At 42.7% G+C, this 17,950-nt stretch overlaps 1 protein-coding gene across 3 annotated transcripts in view; it reads left to right on the top strand.

The window, feature by feature from the left end:
* Positions 1–17,950, top strand: part of erfl1 (Ets2 repressor factor like 1) — a 49,537-nt gene that overhangs the window by 4,436 nt on the left and 27,151 nt on the right. For 2 of the 3 annotated variants that reach the window (XM_085290355.1, XM_085290352.1), the window contains exons 1-2: positions 5,799–6,016; positions 9,676–9,831. The gene's annotated coding sequence lies outside the window, so the exon portion shown is untranslated. Of the gene's footprint in view, positions 1–5,798; positions 6,017–9,675; positions 9,832–17,950 lie in introns of those variants that run through there. The other variant, XM_085290354.1, reaches the window with a different exon arrangement.

Genomic DNA, 17,950 nt, shown 5'->3' with positions numbered 1-17,950 from the left:
CTGTGGATCATGTTTCATGACTGCACAGGAATAATCATGGTCACCGGAACAAGTGTGGCCAAATGAATTCCAACAGTTTGCCATAAATAACTCTCAAAGATATACATGATGTGTAACCCTGTTACAAATGTAAAATGTAAATCACAGAATTCAGTGTTTTTATAATAATTAAAAACCTTCATCCATGTGTATTTGAAAACAGTACCAAAACAACATATCAAGTGGCAACAATTAAAGTTTTACAGTAAAAGATCAAGTGAATGTATCTTCAGCGTATCCAGTTCAGGTACAATGTGGAGCTAATACACCCTGAACAGGCTGCCAGTTTTTCGCAGGGCTAATACAGACAGATGGGCCGCCCGTAATGCTCACATTCATTTTGGAATTTTAGAATCGCCAGTAAACCTGATCCATGCATAGCTTTGGACTGTGAGAAAACACCAGGGAAAAACTCCTGCAGATCCTGGAGGAACATGTAAACTCCACACAGAAAGGTCTCTGCCTGGTTTCAAACCCAGGGCCTTCTTGCTGCAAAGCAACAGTGCTAACCACCACAGCTCCTCATGTGGCACCGGCCAGAAAAGACAATTCAGTAATATAAGATCAATACATGAGCTCTGAAACACTCTATCCATGAGTGCAAGTTTAATCTTCCATACAGTGACAAAAACGTATTTACATAAGGTCCTGAAATTCCATTAAATGCTCTTGGTACACCAAATAGAGGTGAAGTGGAAAGCGCACCTCTGGGTTGAAGAGGAGACGGATCATCCAGCTTGTTAACAACACACTTTTTAAACGTGTATCAACTCCTCGTGTTCCTCTAGGCTTGATACGATAACTTTGCCACCACTGCTGTGTGAGCCTGTGTCTCAGTGGGTGAAACACATTATAAAGCTCTTTATAGACTCAAGCTAAAGTTAAAAGATAAAAGCGCAATCCTTTTTCTGCTCAGTTATTTACGTATCTATGAACACTGCATTAGGAGAACTTATGCTGCCACACAAACATCTAATATATGGCAGACCTAGCTTATTTCAACAAGACAATGTCAAAGCAGACTAACCTCATATCACAACAGCATGGCTCCATGCTGTTGTGATATGTTAGATCTGTTTTCTATATATGCTAGAAAACAGTCACATTCTCTGTTAAAATGTTTCCTGTCATGTCCCTATGCCCTATTTAGCAGTTAGGTACATTGTTCAAATTATTGCGATTTTTGTGTATTTGGTTTTTTTTTAAGCTACCCTCACAGTATCTGACTTTTGGGAGACCGGCGATCTATATCAGTCGCAGGTGCATCTTTGAAGAAACAGCTGCAAAGGATTTTAGTCACGTATTTGGACACAGGGCTGCAGAGTTTTGCACCCTATAGGTGAGGGTTCACAAAAACATGTTTTTTTTCCCAACTACAACAAAATATAATGCTGCACAGTCAAGAATTTGACATGATCAGCTCACTCAGATGTTAAAACTGAAACATTTGGAATCTGCAACTAGTCTAGCGATTAAAAAAAAAAAGGGCAAATATACTCTTTTAAAACATTTGTCTAGAAATCATCTGCTTTCTTTACCTAACGTCATGCTGAACAAAAGCTATTGTCAGTATTTTGATATATACAAACTAAAAATGTTCAAAAGGTTTAACTAAATTTAAAGTTAAGGGACTGCCAAGTTATTCGAGTTTGGAAGACATGGATTTTACTATGGTGTTTGAGGAAAATTCAGGGAATAACCAGTGCGAAGGGGCTTCTTCCCATGGTATTATTGGATGGTAAATGTACTAATTGTTGAAAAACATTTATTCTGTAAAAAAGTAATCAACCAACCACAAAGGGATACATTTTTCTAGAGAAAGGGTTGTGTCACTCTGGAAAATTCACCAGTTTTATTAAGAAAAGCATAGAAAATAATGAAATTCTTCACATGTTGTGTGTGGGCTGAGAAACGTATTGTTGGGAAGAGATACTGATCTAAAATGTTATTTCTCCTATTTCTCATCACTGTCAGCACACAGCTGTAATTCCATTCAAGTCCATTTTTGGGGGGTTGGGATTTGAGACCCATGTAGTTCAATATGAGGCCACAAAAACTGAAGATATACACATGACTAGTCAACAGACGTAAGACAGAAAATAGAGTACTGTGAAACAGTTCCTAAAACCAAAAACTAAAGCACAAACTCAAAATAATTTATGCGAATAATATTGCATAATGGGTAAGTAGTCTTCAAAGTGGATGAGTGGTTAGCATGGTTGCCTCGCAGGATGGGTTCCTGGGTTCAAACCTGGGTAGAACCTCCTGTATGGACCCTGTATGTCCTCATCACACTTAAGTGGGTTTTCTCCAGGAGCTCCCACTACTGAAAAACATTGTAGGTCTTGCAAAAAATGTTCTTAATCTCAAGAGTTTCAGTTTCTTGTTAAAGAGAAAGGTTATAAAAGTGCCTCGTTTTCTTCCACAACACTTTATCCAGAGTATTTTCTGTTGTGTTTAGGTGCGCCCCCACCATTAAAGCCGAGGATCTGAGATGCCTGACAGAATTAAAAAAAAATAATGGTGCAATATAAGATCCAGAACACAACCACCAATAAGAAGATCGTGAACACATTCTTGTAACAAAACAGTACCTATTGAAGCCCTGCTGGTACAACCTCACAGCAGCTGAGAGGAATTGAGACACCCAGATGTTGGAGTGTGTCTAGGACAATATAACTGACCACAGATCCCATTCTCTGTCACTGAGGAATGGGCCGAGCCTTCAATGCCATCAACAACCCTCCCTGCACGCTTCCCCTCCATCCTCCCAAAGCAATCCAATCTACAGCTGGCAAAATGAAACAAATAAACACTAATTTGGATTATTTACGTCCAGTTTACACCACAGGAGGCAAGGTATGAGACGGAGGAAAGAAGAGCTATATGGTCGGAGGATAATTGTAACAGTGGTAGTAATAAGTGCAGCAGCTACAGTGATAACAATTAGATTTGATTTCATTTGAGAATGCCTCCACAGCTGCTCCTCACTCACCCCCTTAACCCCCTTCTTTCCCTTCCCCCTCCTCTCCCTCCCCTCACTCCTCTCCCCCTAGATTAAAGTGGGTGTGTTAATTCCGTGGTGTAGCGATCGAACAGCTCTGGCAACAATGGGAAATGGGCTATTGATCAGAACAGCTCAGATTAAGACTAGGCAGTGGAGCTCTTTCTTGCTCTCTTTCCCCTCCTTTTCTCTCCATTTCCCACCTTCTACTGCCTGTCTTCCTGTCTGTCCTGCTTGTGTCACCCCCTCCTATACACACACACGCACACACGGACACGCACACTTCTCTCTCTTGTCTTTCAACCTCAAAGAGGAAGAGAGTGTTTGCATGCATAAGAGTCTATGAGGATTTCCTGTCCTTTCCTCCTTGTCCCTTCTCTCTATCTCGGCTCCTCCCGCTTCTAATTTCTCTGCTGACAACGCCTCTCCTAACTCAATGTCCCAAAAACATAATATTTTAGCTTCATCAAAAGCAAAGAATGCACGGAATCCAATAACTACGGTAGTCTCAAAAGGCATAGAGCTCGAGCCTTTTAACGGTTCACTCTGCAGCAATTTGACATCCATTCACATGAGATTTTATATCAGTCAGTCACAGGGAGGCCTTGTGTTGTGCCACCACAATTAAAATCTGCCCTATCAAAATGCCTCGCATACCAAAATTAGCTGTCATGATTGTGCTGCAGGATGGAACACATTGAGTTTGCATTGAATAGACATAGAACATGCCAAATGTGAGGAGACAGCAAATCCATACAGTGAAAAGTGAGCTAAGAATCCCCAGCTCTACTTATATTAATTAACTCAGTCAATGGGGATGTGATAGGTCAGTTATTCATCCTCTTCCAGCGCCTCCCCACTCTGTCACATATACCTCCCAGGTGTCAGAGGCTCAGACGCTCCAGCTGCTGAGCAGATATCATTGGGAGGAAAAAAAACATGGATGAATGGGCTGGTCTGAGATCAGTGGCTGGAGGTTACTAGCATGTTTCAGTGTTTCTCTATGTGCTTTTGCCCTTTTGGATTTTAGAGGTGACATGGAGAAATGCAGCAGGCACCGTATACATGTACATGCACCAGCAATATTTACGCACACACACACACCAGTGGTCACATCAATATTGCTGTGACCCTCAGGGGACTCAGAGTACTGGCGAAGCTTTTATCTGCAGAGTGTGTGAGTGTCCTTGCTCCTGACATGGCCATCCGTACAAAGCTGATGTACATTAAAGACAAAAGCTATGCGCACAAGCAAATACACTCATAAACTGGTGTTGCAGCATGGCGTTATGTCCAATGTGAGCCGAAAATCCGGGCAAAAAAGTTGAGAAGCACTGGTGTCTGCTGGAAGCCTTAACAAGCTGTGATGGAAGGCTGAGATCAAAAGTGGACACCAGAGGGCGATAAAGAGGTCCGTGTGTCGTTGTCTGAATTTATTGTATGGACTCCGTGTGTGTGCGTGGCTGTGGCCATAGCCGTGTTGTGCAACTGATGCTCATTCAGTAGTTTTGGCCCTTCCAAATATTTTTGGAAAGATCTTTCTGTTTGTGTGTTTTCGCGGGAATTAGAGCCAATTTGCATTTTTCTAATTGCTGATTAGGACAGAAACTAATAATATTTTGCTTCACGGCTGATTTTTTAATCAATCAACAAGCCTTTGAAAGCTTCTGAAAACACTGAAACGTCCTCACCGTGTTTTTGTAGAGTCCAACGTGTGGCTTTCAGCTTCTTTCCCATGCTTCCATCTCCAACCCCTTCCCTTGATACCCTTGTCATAGGCTTTGGCTCTCTGCACTCAAGTGAGTTTCATTGGTTTACCTAATTGATTATTAACTTGCTTATTGAGGATCAATTAAATAATTAAAGTTTGTTAAGGGCAGAGTTGATTCAGTCGCACAAGAGCTGGGGCATTCTTTCCGCTGCGCTGCGTGCTTGTGCGGGTGTGTGATTTTCATTTATGCAGACACTTGATGGAAGTCACGAGTTGAAGGAAGACGATTTGTTTCACTGTAGTGTGGATTTTGCTACAGGGACAGCAAACAAATAACAGTTTGCTTAAGCCAGACTGACAGGTGGGGCTCGACCTTTAGTGAGTGTCGTTTAAGGTTTCCTTTATATTCATTGAAAACAAAGAAAATATTGCTTTGGCTAGGTAGCATTTTATTTAGCACATAGGAAATCACAGTGATTCCTCTAGTCTCAGACTTCAATCCGACTGCAGCTGTAGGTGGAAGGTTTTTGTGTCATAGAAAACACTGTCAGGCACATCAGTCCCCAGTCGCATTGGCACTGGAAACGCACTGAAGTGGCCACTTTCATTGCTTGTTTGGGGAATTGGTGCCCAATTCAATGTGAGTAACTTTTAGGGTCAGGTCAACAGGGTGGTGAGTACTGTGACTCTTCAAAGCCGGCGGGGGGAGACGCGATGGAGGGGCTCCTCTTGTGGCAGCAAAGAGAGCCCTGAATAAGAGAGAGGGAGAAAGAAAAACACACCCAGTCACAAACACACACAATTACACTACACACACACATACACACACACTCTCTCACACACAGAGACCTCATATATGAGACACGGGAGCGGAAACGGGTCGAATCCTACTTCAAATTCTCTTTCCTCTCGGCTTGTCGACCGGGGAAAACAAACCGACCCGAGGCACAGCGAATAGGGATTTAGTAATTAACTGCTTACACACACACACACACACACACACACACACACACACACACACACACACACACACACACACACACACACACACAGGGAGAAAGAGAAGAGAGAGAGAAGAGAGAGAGAAAGATACACACCTTCTCTCCTCCCTCCTCCCCCCTCCCTCTGCTCTCCTTCCCGGGTTCAGGCTGGTAGTAGTGCTGCCTCTCCGGTCTCTGGCTCGGTGCGCCGTCAGAGTGAATGCGTGTGGATAGACTGGTCGCCGGTGAGAAAACAATTTACTAAAAAAAATCATACTGGAGGTATGTTTTCCTCTTTGTGCATTTTATTTATTGCGTGTAATATTTATAGACATTGAATTTGATATTTTTATTGTTTGTTTTGGGGGGTTTTCCCCTCGAGGAAAAAAGTTGGGGTTCTAGTGAGTTAGTAAGTGTTTTTAAAAAAGCATTTCACGATACGTCTGCGCTGGGCGATATTATTCTTCACGGCTGTCATTTTTGCTATAAATAAGATGTTTATGTTTTCCTGTATGGCATTCTCTCCGCAGTGTAATCTTGTAACAAAAAAGTTGGACTGCACGTAATTCACACAGGCTCTTTTAGCCACCATTACTGGGATTTTGTGTTGTTGTTGTTTTTTGTTTTTAAATATTTGTCTTTTTGCAAACGTTTAAGTGCTCTTTGCATCCTTTGCAAGTAGACACTCACACAAACACACCAGAAAGGTGGTTAAATAGTCCACTTCTTCAGTGCATGTGTGAAGCCTCGGCTGTTCGGGCGCACTTGGATGCGTTCAGCTGTCTGCGTTGGCCCGGATTAGCCTTTAAATGTCTCTATTTGTTAAGGCGTCCAGATCTCACCTCCACACCGCCTTATCAATCAGTCAATTAAACAGCCACTCACACGCGGCGAGCTGCACAAGTCCTCAGCCGGTGTATCTCTCTCTCTCTGTCTCTCTCTCGCTCTGCTCCATTTGTTTGTGTGTGTGCGAGTGGCCTCATGCAATTTATAAATATTGTATAATAAAGTGTGCCTGTGTGACGTTTGGATCTTGTTTTTTGTGGGGGGTTTTCATTGTGCGAGTGCGTCTTGTTGCCTGCATGCTTGTGCCATGTCCTCAACTTTGGGACGTGCACGTGTTGCACGTGGTCATATTTTGATTTGGTTTTAGTTTATTTCATTATTTGACTTTTTGTTTTCTTTAATTTCTCGTCTTTAAGTTAGAGTCAGCTTTCACGGTTATCGACAGTTTTCCAATTTCTCAGTACAAGCTACCAACGATTAGGTTGTTCGAGTTTATTCCAAGTTTTGGCCCAACACACACACACACACACACACACACACACACACACACACACACACACACACACACACACACACACACACACACACACACACACACACCACAAGAGAAAATAAATAAATAAATCAACAACCAAGCAGCAAAGAAGTGGTTTGCTCTCTGTGACCATCCTTCAGTGTGCTCACCACAGAAAAATATTGAAGTTTACTCCAGCAGGAATGAAGCCGGCGACATGTGTGTGTGTGTGCGCGTGCGCGCGTGTATCTGCCTGTATATGTGTTTTCAGACTCACATGGGAGTTTGTTTCAGAAGTGGGCGCATCGATACATTTCGGAGTCTAGCTTAAAAAAATATATATTTGGAATAATCTTTATTTGATTTCGCTGGTCTCTCCCTCATATGGTGTTTTCTTTTTAGGTGTTTGCCCCTTTGCAACTTTGATGCATATTTATGCGCGCCGTGGGTGTACTCCATCAATTATTTGTGCCAGTATAATTCTAGATAAACAGTGTTTGTAAATCAATACATGCATGTAACTATTGCAGATTAAGAGATCGATCAATGGATCCACCGTAACCCCAACCAGTGCTGTTTTTTCCTCCCTCTCTCTCTTTTTTCGAGTCAGTTACAACTCACATCTAACTTTTCACATCTGTCTAAAAAGAAGTTTTAATGCGTGTGAAAGTGCTTGTTTGTGTCTGTGAAAAACATTTTTGACATTTGAGGAAACTTTAGAGTTTTCTATTTTATAATAACCAGAAATTACTTAAATATGCCCAGATTGTGCGTAATAATGTTAATGTTAATAATAATAATAATAATAATAATAATAATAATAATAATAATGTCTTGTTCTTATAATTAATTTTGTTTTTGTATTTATTTTTCGTCACCCTCGTGGCCTCCGTCAGTTTTCCCCTCTCTGTGTTTCCTGTGTGTGAACTTTCAGACCAACGTGTTGAACCTCGGTAATTGGATAATATTCCTGCTTTTTGCGCCGCTCCTTGCCAGTCGCCTCATCCGTCTCACTGCTGTCAATACAATAACATAATAATGTTGGAAATGTTTCCGACATTAAATGCCATTCGGGGAAATTTCTCTCCACGTCACTCACCCTCCCCTCCTTAATCGTTCACCTCTGCACGGCTTGAACTTGTTAACGTGTCCAATTTATTATAATACCAGCACTTTAACGCAAATGTTTATTTAAACACACGGTTCACACAGTAATTAAGAATATGTCTCCGTTCCTTCCTGCCTAATAATAATACTAATAATAATAATAATAATAACTAGTGTATTTTCGTTTTAAAATAATGGACATTTTCGATTATTATTATTATTATTATTATTATTATTATTATTATTATTATTATTATTATTATTACATCAAATAACATGCCTTGCCTAAATGCCTAAAACTTCAAATTTCTCTTTCCGATTATCTTACTTCGTTGTTAGGACAATTGTTTATTAATTTAATTTGCTCGGATTCATATTTTAGTTTTTCTTTTATGTCTACAGAAAAAAATACATTTACTCTTGCTCTTTTTTCTGCAATTCATTTGTATTTTACCTGCCGTCACTTCTAAAAGGTAAATATAAATATCGTTTCTTCCTTTTATGTCCGTGTTTTTATTCGTTTCTCGCTTTGTTATTATTATATTTTATTATTATTACGTTAGGTTTTTTTAAGCCGTCCCAGCTTTTTAATGTCAGTTACATCAAATCAAACTTACTTTTCAGGCTTATGATCATAATTATTTGATAAGGAATTTGGATATTGGATGCGCCCTCGCCTCCTCATTTTCTCCTTTGTTTTTCGCCTTTTTCCTTTCCTCGTTTCTGAAATAGACTATTGACTTCATTTTATTCATCAAGACAATCCACCTATGGGGTCTCGCACCTCTCCTCATCTCCATCTCGTCTAGAGGAGAAACTTCTGACAGGTGCGAGAAGCGGGTTTGATTTTTAAAAAATGCTCTCATCCTTAATGTGTTGTCATCTGGAAAGCAATTTCGTATGATCAAAGTGCGGCTAGTTAGTGCGGTCAATATTCTTTCCAGCAAGCTTCTCATATATTGATAACAAGACAGCAAAGCCTCTCGCCGAACTGCATTCAGGCCCTGTATCCGTTATGTGCCGATAATCCCGGGTACATCCTGTGCGTAAAATGCGTTATAGCCTCATATACATTTCAGGAAGCTTTAATATAAATATAGGAAAGAATATACCTCATTTATAAGGATTTTATAGGAATACTGCAGAGGGAAAAACTCGAGGAAATGCTTTCTAGTGCGATAAGGTCATCTACAAATGAGTGGCAAATACGCACGAAGTCATTATGTGAGTATTATAAGCTCTAACTGGCTCTTCCTCTCTCTTGCTGTCACAGTTACTGTATGACAGTAAGGAGTAAATAAGGTGATTGATCTGTGGTCTATGAAGCAGCAGTGGTCCTGCGGGAAAACATCAGAACACAAGCCAAAGGATCGACTCCAGTCAGCTGGGCCAAAGCGCCACCTCCCCTGTTTCCTGTTACTTCATTTATTTTCATTAATTATTTGAATTGAGGGCAACCCCGCGTACGTACTTGTCCTTTTAACGGAGGATCTTCCAGTCGTACTAATATATATAAATATAATTTTTTTTTCAGTGACGCCTTCGTGCAACAGCGACACTTTCCTCCTTGTTTCCTCCTTTCCGGTCGGATCAAGCGAAGCAGCGAAGAAATTTCAAGTCCAGTCCGTGAGACCGTGATCGGGCTTCGGCCTCAGGTGCATCTCTGAGGCGGAGCGACGCGGAGGTCCAGGTGGGTGAATTCAACCCCCCCCCCCCCCCCCTCCTTTTTTTATTTCTTTCTAAATTTTTTTAACCGTGTGCCTTTAGTGTCTATTTTCTTCCATTGCTTCTCTTGTGCGGTTGCATTTTCTAATTACAGTCGAACCTTTTTCTATAATAATTAAAATAGTTTAAAATGTTTTTAAGGTAATCTGAGGTCACTTAAGTCAAGATGCTTTCCAGTGGGTGGAGTCATTTGTTGCTGATTTTAAAAAAAGAAAAGAAAACGGAACTGTATTTTACAAAGAGAGTCCGTGTAGAGATGCAACGTTAAACCAACGTAACCATTCAAAGTGGTAATTTAAACTTTATAAGACAGCTTTCTGCACTCTATGAAATCTTTCAGACTCACCTATTTCTTAAAGATTCACAGAAGAACAACTTCTAAAAATTATGAAAAGAAAATAATTTTTTTAATGTGTGGAAATGCTTTTCAAAATTTCAAGATTGTCCTGTTTTTCTATTTTAAAAAACACTGCAATTAAAAAATAAATAAATAAATCCAAACACCTCTTTTTGGATTTTGAAAATGTGTCAGTGACAAAGTGGCACAGAACTATCTACAAATAATCAAAGGTGTCCAGTCTACTATCCAGTAACCCTTGGCCATGTGCAAGATTGCTCTCCATCAAGGTAATGAATGCTTCCTTCGTTTCTTCTGCACCCGTCTAATTCTTCCCGTTTGATATTACACTCTTAAAATTTGTATTTTAGTATTTATGATTCAATATTCATTAGTGTCTGCTGGAAGAGAAAATTCTACCTCTTACTCTCGTAGCCTTATAGGGGAACTGAAGGACTTCTCCATATCTTTTCCATCATCTGCAAACACTCCCTCTTTCTCCACCCCCCAACCCCCTCCTGTCGTCTTTCCCTGCCACACCTGGTAACTACAAACTTGTACACAATAATAACAGCCAGATGTATCCATCTATCTCTCTATCTAGCCTGTCGACAGTTAGTGGAGTGGCTGAGAGACTTGCAGGCGTGAAAGGTCAGTTAATCAATGGCGCACAATTTGACAAATCCCAGTGACTCTTATCATCCTCACGGGTGTTTAGGGCCGAAAGGAGGACCACCGAGATAAATGCTTAATCCTGAGTGCTCAGTGAAAGAGAGAGAGCGAGAAAGAGAAAGGACAAGGACGGGAGCGCTCTGAAGCAGATGGGCATGCAGAGAGGTTGAACGCCAGGGTTGGTAGTGGAGGGCAGTGGACTTTGGAAGAGTTGACAAGTAGAGATAGAAATTGAAGAAAGAAAGAGATTCGGAAGTGACTCAGTGCAACAACTGGAAGGTGAAAAATGTGCCTGCTTTTGGAAATGACAGATTATACTTTTGTCTGTCGCAATCAAAGGACATGTGCAACTTTGTGGCTCTCAGATCACAGAACATTGCCTCAGGCTGGACAGGCCGAACACATGCCTTCTGGTCTGACAAAGAAATCCTGGTTCACTCTCGGTTATGGCTCTGCTTCTGTGTGTAAAGTTGAGAAAAACCTGAGGAAAACAAAGGTGTATGAGTGGTTGAATTCTCCTGTGGCATGTTAGCCCGCCTGCAGCAGTGTGCAACCAAGAGGAAAATGAGCTTTTGTCCACAAGGCTGGCCTCTTTTTTCCTTCAGTTTTTTTTTAAACTGCAGGGGTTTTGGAAGAGGGAACAATTTCTCTGTCCTTATACCCTTAACAAACATCACCTCAGTAGGACATGTCGTCACTTGTTTTCTATACTGAACTGCTAGGACCTTGTTATTTCCTGTTTTTATATTGGCATACATCACATTTAGTTAAAGAATCCAAATAGCATTACTGTCACCAAAAGTGATGGCTTGAATCTGAGGGCATGAATGGAATTTCCTTGCCGTGTGTGTTTTATCTTTTTTTCACATGGGTGCAAGAGAACTGGAGCTCTTTGAGCAATCACACAGACAGACCCTCATGTCCTTTATCTCCATCTCAATACAAGTTCAATGTAATTCAATTGAGATTAGTTGAACTGGCATGACAGCAGATCCGTAGTATTGCCAAAGCACTTAGGAGGCAATGACAGAACCACATCGATGTGGACTAACACATACACAACGCTGCACGACCAGCCAACCTTGTAGTGAGACTAAGACACACACATGCACACACAAAGTATAGGATCGAGCGAGAGAGTGACAGTCAAGTCAAAGAGGTTTTGGCAAATCTCGGGATGATGAAGTTAAAGGCTGATAGAAACTTGTCTAAAAAATGCGAAAAGAAGGAGAGAGGAATGATAAAGGGACCCGGACGATGAGTAGAGCTCATGTATGACAGAGTTCGTCCAAAAAAGATGAAAGAATGATTGACTCTCGGGGAGCACGATGGAGAGAGAAGAAGAAGGAAGGACAGGAAAAGGGGAAGAGGAGGACGTGACAAAGTGAAAGAGGTGAGCGATGCTGAGGAGAGCGAGAGAAGAGAAGGAGCGAGTGAGGAGAAAGCGCTGAAGGCGAAAAAAAGGAGAGGACAAGAGATAAAGAGAGCAAAGGGGGGGGGGGGGCAAGAAAGGATAAAATGTATAAGAGTGATGTACGAGAAGAGGGGAGAGGAAGAGATTTACTAGAAGAGAGATTAAGTCAAGTTGTCCCCGGTCAGTCATTAATCCGATTTAAGAGCAATTAAGGTGAGACTGATTCCTTCCTAGAGAGAAAGAAATAGATGGAGAGGGTGAAGAGAAGGGGGGAAGAAAAGAGGAGACAGGGAGGGAGACAAGGAAGGAGTGATTGAAAGAGAAAAGTGGGAAAATAGAACAGGTGCCTGAACTCTGGATGTCGGTTAGTGGACAAATTACAAGTAATGTACTGAAAAACTAACAGGAACACTGGCAGAATACTCTAATCTGTTTATTTGACTGTCATGTAAAATTGGACAAATCTAAAACTTGCTAAAAGTCACAGGTTAGGGAGCGAGGTGAAATAAATTTTTCAAAAGGCACTCCAGAAGTTTGGTCGTGGCTTTTCGTGTATTCTCGCATTCGTTGACTAACACACATTCCCTTTTGATCAAACCATGGATTTTCCGTGACATTGGGATCATAGAAGGGTACCTCCACACTCTGTTAACAGAAACTAACATCTAAAGTCTGCGTGTTATAGCTCAGTTATCTGTGAGATTTGTTTTGTGAGAGTGGACAGGAGACGTGAAGTTGAATTTCAGGTGAAAGTGCAGCGGCTGCTTCCCTCCAGTCAACATTAGACAGCGAAGGGCAAAGAGGAGAAAGAGACAGTGTTAGAGAGAAGGAGAGTGAAAGACAAAGTGGATGACTCTCCTCTGAATGAAAATGAAAAGCACGGGAGCAATGAAGAGTTTCCCTCCTCCTCCTCTTCCTCTTCCTCCTACTGCAACAAACCCCTCCAATCCCCACTCGGTGTGCTCTGTTGTTCCAGATATGTATCAGGGGTCTCGGGGTCAGCAGAGGGGTCCCTCCACTTGCTGTAGTGTTTCTATGTCTATTGGGAGATGGTGGTCCTGATAGCTTGGCCGTCTGACACGTACACAACAGTACATAAATCAAAGGCGCACATACACACCCTCACTCCGTTTATCTCCCACTCAAACAGTGCGGTGATAGCAGCCAACTCTGCATAGAGTCAGACAGAGGGAGAGGTTGTGGTCTGTCTTGTTAAGTGGGAAAGTAATAGGTAGCTGTAAAAGGTTTACTTCTGTTGCTGCCATCTCTATTGTTCAGGCTTTTCCAGTGTTTGTGCCTCTTTTGTTTGATGTGCTTCAATAGTATATAGCACACTGAACTACGTACATAATTGCTGTTCCACATAACTGCAGGACAGCAGCATGTTATTATGAAGTCTTTTAAGGCAAAGAATGTAGCAAATTGAAAGTGAGGTTATAGATTTTGTTTGTAACATTTTAGGTATCTGAATGGAAATGGTTTTACATGATTTCATTGACTTACATCAGTCACAAATGCACGTTTTTCAAAAGAACTCGGCCATTACTGGGAAAATGCACTTATACACATCTCTTTATTTCATTTTCTGTTTTGTCCTGGCTTTTCTCCTATTAAGATTCTCTCTATATTTCTGTGGCGCATCTATTGCAGTTTCTGTGGACCAATCTGTAGACCATCGCAAGTCACAGATTGAGAGGCCATTTGGCTGCTGTTGACAGGAGACAGCAGCTATTGACAGGGCCCTGCCGGGGAGGCGTGTCTCAGGCCCCACGTCCAAAGCGTTTGTGGCATTTAATACACTGTAGCAGTGGTCCTCACAGCCCTCACCCTGCATGCTACTGCCATAGGGATCAATATGCACTGGGTTAGAGAGAAATGGACCATCTGATGCACACTCAGAGAGGGGGATGAGAGGAAAAAAGAGTGTAAGAGATGGAATCAGCGGGGAGGGGTGGGGTAGCAAGGGATTTAAGGGAAGAGAGGCAAAAGACTTGAAAAGGGGGAAATGGTGAGACCTAAAAGTGAAGAAAAGAAGAGAGGAAATGATTAGAGGCATGGTTTAAAAAGACATGGAGGCAGAGTATTGCCCAGCACAGAGATAGATAGCAAGGGAGAGAAAGTGGTCAGTGGTTGAAAGAGACATTCAGCTGGGAAAGAAAACAGATTGGAGGGAACGGGGATAGACACTGAAAAAGAGGAAGGCTCTAGACACCAGGGAGGATACACACAGGAAAGGAAAAAAGACATAAGGGAAGAGACGAGTGGGAGATAGGAAGGGAGAGGGGGAGTAGAAGGAAGAAAGGAGAGGGGAGAAAAACAGAGGTGGTGGTGGTGGTGGTGGGGGGGGGGGGGTGCTGGGAAGGATGAGGAGGAAAGGAGGGGAGTGGGGGGGGACTAAAATTTCCATCAGGTTTTCAATTGGGGCGGATCAATAGTGTATTAGAGCTCACCTTGACCCCATCCCTCCCCCCTCTCCCTGGCCCAGCACACAGGCCAAGCTACTCTCCCTCACAGCAGGGGACAGAGAGGGGGAGAGATTGCATTACGGCCCCCCTTTCTTGGACCAAAGTGGCAGAAAATGGCACAATAAAAGCAAGAGCGGACAGAAAGAAAGAGGAAAACTAAGTCGCGGCAGGTAGAAACAGAGAAAGTGGGAGACGAGGAGTAAGAGACCACGGAATGAGCTGGAGGAGAACCCAGCAGGTGCTGCCGTGCTTGTTCGGATGGAGCTTTCTAAGAGAGGAAACTTGTTGGGTGGTGTGTGCATGACTTGTGTGCATTTGTATCACTATAACACTCAAAAGGACAGATTGGAACTGAAATGTGTGATCCACATAAAAAACAAGCATGTTTTTTGAACATGTATAGAATTTGGTTAAGTAACTGTGCTAAGTGTTGACGCAGTCACGGGGCTGCTGAACCTTGAAAGACAGAGAGTTTTGTCTATCAGTGTAAAAAAAATGCACTCATATGGACTCGAACAAGTCCGTGCATTAGTATTTTTATTTTATTAATATGCCACTAGTTTAAAAATTGTAATATAGAATACCTTAAATATATAACTATTGGCATTGGTTAGGCTACAAAGCCTACCAATGCTTTTAAGGTGTGGTGTACAAATCGGTGATCTGCTGCACGGTTACACACAAATGCTCAGTTAAATAAGTTGGTAGATGTGCACGAGACTGGTAGGACACCCTCCATCACTGGAGGACAGCGGGACTTGAAGCTGTTGCAGAAGGACAGAGGCAGGGGCCAGAGTGAGGGTGATGATGGGGGGAGAGGTTGAATAAAAAAATTGATCTAGGAATTTAGCATTTAGACACAGTTTGCAAAGTGATATAGAGGGGAGGCAGAGGAGCAGAGGGGACAGTGCGGGGGAGGACACTTAACTTTACAATAGGTCAGCTCTGCTGCTAAGTCTCTTACTAACTGGAATCTTGACATCCTGCCTCATATGCCGCTCTGTGCATATTCCCCAGAAAATAAACACAAAATGCGATTCCGAGATTCTTTCAATGATCCATCTTGAGCGTGTGATTTAGCTGTTTAGACAGGAGCTTGTTTGTAAAAGCACAGACCTACTAGCAGCACCATCCTCATCTCTTCTCCACATTTCCTAATGCTGTTCCTATTGTCACCCATCCACACTCCAGTGCACATACACACGCCAAGATGCCCGGCAAAACAACACGCAAATGCACACGCGCGCCCTGTGTCAGGCGTACGCACACACAGTAACACACAAACTCGTCCCACTCACTGAGGGGGAGAAAAGGAAAGAAAAAAGGAGAGAAAAAAGAAATCGATCGCCGGGGATAGCGGTGCGCGTCGGAGGATCGTATCTTGTCAAAATAATATATTACCCTCATCCCCGCCTGATCGATGCGGTGGATTAGGGACGGAGGGCTCCCTCTCTCCCCTCCTCTCTCTCCCTCTCTTCCTCCTCGGTGCTTGGTGCAGTTTAATATTTACCTCCGTGAAAGAACGGCCGCGACGGCTCTCAGCCCTAATTGATTCCGACACATGGGGCTCTGTGCTCAGGCTGCGGATGAGAGAGGGAGGGCCGGCTGGAATGCAGAGGTAGAGAGGTGAAAGAAAGAAAAAGAAAAGAGGAGGGAGAGAAGGAACCTCAGGACAGCAGCATCAAAAAACAAAATAGCAGGAATATGTGAAAAGGAAGGCTAGGAAAAGAAAAGATTTCCATAAGGAAGAAAAAAGAAGCTGTGGGAAGAAATGGAAAACTGAAAAGGGTGAGATAAAGTATGGAGTTTGAAAAAATGGATGGATAAAGGTTAGGGTGGTGGAAGAGAGACGAATGAACTTAAAACCTTGGAGGAAAACCTGGGAGGTCAGAGGAAATACAGTTAGAAAGGTATAAGATGGAGACAGCTGAGCCAGAGGGTGGAGAGGAATGGCAATGTATGTGGCACAAATAGAGGAGAGAGGGATGAATGGAACGGATAGCAGATAGGAAATGAATCAGGAAGAATGAGGGAAACGGGGAGAGTAGGTGGAAATGGGACTGCACGCGAAAGTGGCTTCAGGAGAGCAGGAAGAGAAACGGGAGGGATGAGGGCAGAGGAGAGCAAATGAGAGGGGATTAAGAGAGCGACAGGAAGATGGATAGAAATGGAGGAGTGAAACATGACGGGTGGAATGTAGAGCACCAATAAAAAGGCAAGAACGGGGAGCAAAGAAATAGGGGGATGATGGAAAAAAGAGCCCGGCGCAGAGGTGACAGAATGATATCAGGTGGGATAGACAGAAAACAGGAGTGATAGCGGAGCGAGAGGCGGGAGGGTATAGAGGGACCATATTTTCCGCTGAAGGAACTGGCCTGTCATGCTGTTCCGCCAGCGCAGAGCGGCTCTATAAAATACAGGGAGCAGGCGGGTCGTGTCGGGTGACTTATGTGTATATCTAGGCTTTGTCAATATTTCTTTCTGTCTTCCTTCCTCTGTGCTCTCCCTATTGCTCCCTGACTTTCTTTTTCCAATTGTGCTTCCACTGTCTCCCCATTTCTTACTACGAGTGTGTGTTCGTCCCAGTTAAGTGCTCACTCCATCTCCAGCACTGTTTGTCCACCTTCCTGTTCTTTCTGGGAAGTGAGAGCACATACAAGAGATATAAGCCGTAGAAGTCACCTGCACCTTTTGAGCTTGCAAGCCAAACACGACTGTGGTGCAACAACTTGAGGACTTATTGAGGTTTTATTCTTCAGTCATTCTCCATTATGAGGCGATAGAGGCAGGATGATGAGGCTTGCGGTTAAATTTACATCAACAGAGCACCAACACAAATACTCTCATTGGGGTTCATATTTTAAAGTCTATCTCCAGATTAAGAACATAGAGACACACACGGCTGGTTCCCTCTCTCAAACAGAAGCCGTCTTACCTGTTAAGACGGCTTCTCTTTTGCATAAGTGCGGGGATAAATGAATTCATCGGGTTGTGTACATCTTTCTGTAAATCCACTTTTCTAGTTTGTGTTTCTCCAAGTACAGAAGCACCGGGTGGTAGGCTGATTTATTCATGTGATCCCACGTTGGGTTACACCTCCTCTTCCTCATTTGGCATGGTTTAGTATCCTGCACACAGGTCTGTGGAGACCTGGATCCATGGGGGGGCCAGGCATCCTGCAGATACACTACCCCAG

The sequence above is a fragment of the Mchenga conophoros genome, linkage group LG11 (genome assembly GCF_057382185.1).
Source record: "Mchenga conophoros isolate Kocher_MC1m ecotype Shallow Benthic linkage group LG11, M_conophoros_male_GT1.1, whole genome shotgun sequence".
In the NCBI taxonomy this organism is placed as follows: domain Eukaryota; kingdom Metazoa; phylum Chordata; class Actinopteri; order Cichliformes; family Cichlidae; genus Mchenga; species Mchenga conophoros.
This window is presented reverse-complemented; position numbering and strand designations above follow the sequence as displayed.